At 42.6% G+C, this 5,000-nt stretch overlaps 1 protein-coding gene across 8 annotated transcripts in view; it reads left to right on the top strand.

Annotated features, from left to right (window-relative positions):
- The window catches only part of LOC106868399 (peroxisome proliferator-activated receptor delta), a 609,065-nt gene that overhangs the window by 183,384 nt on the left and 420,681 nt on the right, over positions 1-5,000 (top strand). For 2 of the 8 annotated variants that reach the window (XM_089363327.1, XM_089363337.1), the window contains exon 1: positions 52-886. The exons of 5 other annotated variants lie outside the window; for them this stretch is intronic. The gene's annotated coding sequence lies outside the window, so the exon portion shown is untranslated. Of the gene's footprint in view, positions 1-51; positions 887-5,000 lie in introns of those variants that run through there. One more of the 8 variants, XM_089363338.1, reaches the window with a different exon arrangement.

The following is a 5,000-nucleotide window of genomic DNA, read 5'->3' as shown; positions in this document are numbered from 1 at the left end:
AGAGAGAGAGAGAGAGAGAGGGGCAGGGAGGGAGGTGGGGACAACATATGTGCGTGTCCGTCTGTAAATGTATACGGAGGCGGCGCCGGAGCGAAAGTGGTGCGGCGGACAGTCTTATACTGTCTGAAACACTTTAACCAAAGCTTCATAAAAAGAATACCAAGAGAGACTTTCCACTCTCTTTATAATAATAATAATAATAATAATAATAATAATAATAATAATAATTACTATTATTATCATCATTATCTCTCTCTTTTTTTGTTTTTTTTTTCACTACCAACACTCATCTACTTCAGCATTACCCGCGTCACCCTACCACTAGCATAACTACCACCACGACCACAACCTCCACCACCTCCACCACCTCCACCACCACTACCAGCCATCCACACTCTGTTCGAACCATCACCGTTGTCGACACCTCCTGGAACATTAAATACATCACCAGCACCGACAGCCAACCTTTAACAAACAAACCTCTATCAACATTACTAACTGTATCACAAAGACCACAAACACCACCACCGCTGCCGCCGCCGCAAACAACTAAAATACCAACAACACTACCACCATCACCACCACCTCCACCACCATCATCATCATCATCGTCGTCGTCATCGTCAGCAACACTACCTCCATATCCCTCGTTCACACACACACACACACACACACACACACACCACCTCTCCCTACGACTAAACTACTTCACCGTCGACACAACAACACCCTCAACACGTCGTTGTCGATGAGGAGGATCTTATGTTCTGTCAGTTGATTTTGGACAAACAAACGAACGAACGAGCGATACGTGCGAACGAAAGAACAGATGAACAAGTAGGAGAACGAATATCAAAGTACGGGGGATCGATTCTCAACAACGGAGGTACGGTTTTCTCATGTCACAACCTCTATTTTTTTTGTATAACAAACGTACACACACACGCACACACACACACACATACATGCATGCTGTCTATTAAAATCCTGTTTCTTAACTAATCTTATAACCGGTGTCATTTACTTACATAGACACACAGACACGCACGCATTCATATTACAGAAACGTAAATACATACATAATGCAAACATACATTCGTATATTTATATTCCAATACATACCTATCTATCTATCTATCTATCTATCTATCTATCTATCTATCGGTCTTGTCTGTCTGACTGTCTATCTACGTTTTTCTCATACTTGTTTCGTCTATATTTCAATTATATATATATATATATATATATAAATATATATATAGAGAGAGAGAGACTGCAGCCATGCTGGAGCACCGCCTTTAGTCGAACAAATCGACATATATCTAGTTATGTTTACGCTGTTGTTTTTGCTGTTTCTGAATTCCGTGTAATAGGTTTTGCTTCATATTCTTCAAACCAGTTATTATTATTATTATTATTATTATTATTACTATTATCATTACTGTTTATTTATATATTTATCATCATTTTATCAATAGCTTACATTATAAAACGCAATCGTGGTAACATTCGTAATCATATACACAGACATGCAGTCTTACATTCATGAATACATATATATATATATATATATATATATATATATGCATATGTGTGAGCGGGGAGTGTTGTAGTGTGGTGTGTGTGTGTATGTTTGTATGTATGAATATATATATATATATATATATATATATATATATATATAACATTATTTTTCTTTGTGATTGGGTCGGTGATGACCTCTTTCTAGCATATTGGATGTCCACCTAGCGGTCATCCCTTATACACGTATATATATATATACACACACACACAAATATATATGTAACTATATAATTGTATGCATACGTATATTTCTATATATATATATATATATATATATATATATATATATATATATATATATACATTATATATGAGTGTATATATAAGTTTACATGTATATATGTATATATGTATGTATATTTGTACGGATGGATGTTTGTAATATATATATATATACACACACATACACATATATCCGAGAAATTTTGGAAACCAATCACGGAATACTCATTAACAATCTCTGCCGATAATTTCTTTTCATCTGCTTGCTAAAAAATTTCTTACTCCAAATGAACATTATAATACTGTTTCGTACAGACATCGATTCAAATACTGTGACGTAGAGTTAGTAACTTTTCTTTTTTTTTTTTTGGCCTTTGAGAAACGTCAATATTCCTCTGATCTCTTTCGAAAATTCGTTACTTCGTTAACGCACACAGTCTTACGTATGTAAACAAATACACTTATGTACAACTATCTGTCTGTCTGTCTGTCTATCTGCCTGTCTACCTGTTTATCTACCTACCTGTCTATCTATCTATCTATCTATCTATCTATCTATCTATCTATCTATCTATCTATCTATCTATCTATCTATCTATCTATCTAACTGTCACTCTGTCTGACTGTCTCTATGACTTCTGTCTGCGTATCTGTCTGTGTGTCTGTCTGCCTCCGTACCTGTCTATTTGCCGGCATACCTGTCTCTCTATCTACCTGCGTTCCTATCTATCTATCTATCTATCTATCTATCTATCTATCTATCTATCTATCTATCTGAGGCTGTCCTCATAGCAGCCGGCTTCGGTCCCATTTTCCGCGGCTGGATGGCTGCCTTGTACAGAGGCATCCGTTCGGTAGTTCGCGTCAATGGGCATCTATCAAGACCCTTCGACATTGCACGTTCGGTCCGTCAGGGATGCCCCCTCTCGTCGCTTCTGTACGTGTTGACTCTCGAGCCACTACTGCGGAAGCTGGCGACGCTGAGGGGCATCCCGCGAGAGTTGGGATGCGGGACGAGCGTGTCGGCATACGCGGACGACGTCACCGTCATAGTGTCTAGCCAAAAGCACATCGAGCTTGTCGGCGAGACACTGAGAGACTACGAAGCGGTAACGGGAGCGAAAATCAACCGGGATAAGTCAGTGGGCTTGCGGCTCGGCACCTGGAGAAGCAACCCCATGCCGTCAAGTAGCGCCTCCGTCGTGGGACGTTGGACTGACGGTCCGGTTGAGATGCTCGGGGTCTGGTTTGGTCCAGACCTCCAAACGGAGAAGAACTGGGACGAGATAACGAGAAGGGTGGCCACTCTAGCCCGGCAATGGGCCGAGAGGAAGCTTTCCCTGAAAGGTCGGGCGGAGGTGGCGAACACGTACATCGCGTCCGTCATCTACTACCGCCTGACCGTCGTTCCTTGTCCCGACCCTACCATCACCAAACTGGAGCGCATCCTCTTCCGCTTCTTGTGGAAAGGAAGCGTTCCGATGGTTAGGCGATCCGTTTGCTGCCAACACCCGTTAAAAGGAGGACTGGGCATGCCGTGGTTGATGATGCGCAGACACGCGCTGAGACTGCGACATCTCCGGCTCTACGTAGACAGCGGTGAACAGGTGTGGTCACCGTTTGTGCGGCGCGCTTTCCCGCAGCTCGTCTCCATGACCGAACTGCAGTCATGGATCAAGAAGAGGCCGAGGAAGGGCGAATGGCACCGCGAGTGTCGCGCTGCTCTTCGGCAACTCCAACAACCCGGGTCAACCTTGAGCGACTGCATCACAACTAACGCATTCTATAGTGGATTAGTGGAGGGAAGGTACGACGACGATCTCGGGGCGAACCTGGGCGTCGACGAGGAATACCTGACCCGCCTGTTTAAGACGACCTTCGGGCCGGGACCTATGGACAACTTCCAGAGATCCCTGGCCTGGCAGTGCTATCGAGAAGCACTACCCGTTCGGGATAAGCTCTACAGGCATGGCTCGAGAAACACGGGGCCGACCTGTCCGAGATGCCGGCAGAGCGACGAAACCGTTCTGCACGCACTCGTACAGTGTCCCACCATTTCCGAGCTGTGGGCTTACGTCGAACAACTGCTATCGCGTGTGGGACGAGTCGGTCTATCAGCCGAGTCTATCGTGAATATTGTCGCGCCTCCTTCCTTTAAACGGGAAGGAAGAGCTATTTTCATCGTACTTGTGGCTATGGCGAAAGAATGTGTATGGTGGACGCGTCTGAAAGGTCTAGAGACAAAGACTTTCCTCTCTGGGCAATCTCTCATCAACTTCTTCAAGTATCACCTGAAGAGGAAGTTGAGAGTAGAAAGGGAAGTCTTGTCTAGTGAATGCTTCAAAAAAAGATGGGTGAATGTAGCAAGGATGGCACGTGTGAACGACGGAGCCATCTTGAGCATAACCCTATGAACAAGAAAAAAAAAATAAAAATAAAACAAAAAAGCAAAAGAGAGTCACTTACTGTTATAGTTTCTTCAATGAGAATATTGACCAAGGTTACCGTGGTCTTTTCCGTGGGCTTTTCCTTCCACGGCTAAACCTAAACTGTCCTCCCCTCTTTTTACACGAGAACATTACTGTGTGATACACGATCCCTATTGATCGGCCTTTCCTTTTCTTTTTTTTTCGATCCCTTTTGATCGAACTGCCCCTTTTTCCCTTCCTACGATCCCTTTTGATCGACACCACCAATTTTTTTTTTTTTTTTTTTTTTTTTCTTCCTTCCTTCCCCCTCCCAAAAAGAAAAGCTCTACATTGTATTTGTCCCATCTTCGTTGAGCCCTGTGTGGCTAATAAAAGAAATGTATCTATCTATCTATCGGCGTGCCTGTCTGTCTATCTATCTCTTTCTATTTATTTGTCTGTCTCTGTTTTTCTAAATCTCTGCGCGTCTGTCTGTCTATCTGTCTATCTGCCTGCGTTCCTGCCTACCTGTCTGTCTGTCAGTCTGTTCATCTATCTCTCTAATTAATGATCTATCTTTCTATCTATCTATCTGTCTGTCTGTCTGTCTGTCTGTCCATCTATTTCTGTGTCAAGCTAACTACCCATCTATGTGCTTATACATACATACATACATACATACATACATACATACATACATACACACAACTTACTTACATACATATACACACATGCATGCAAACATGCATACGCATACTCACACATACATACAAACATAAATACACA

This window comes from Octopus bimaculoides, chromosome 1 (assembly GCF_046866305.1).
Source record: "Octopus bimaculoides isolate indiv1 chromosome 1, ASM4686630v1, whole genome shotgun sequence".
NCBI classification, from domain to species: domain Eukaryota; kingdom Metazoa; phylum Mollusca; class Cephalopoda; order Octopoda; family Octopodidae; genus Octopus; species Octopus bimaculoides.
Note: the sequence above shows the minus strand (reverse complement) of the source record. Positions and strands in the feature narration are given on the sequence as shown.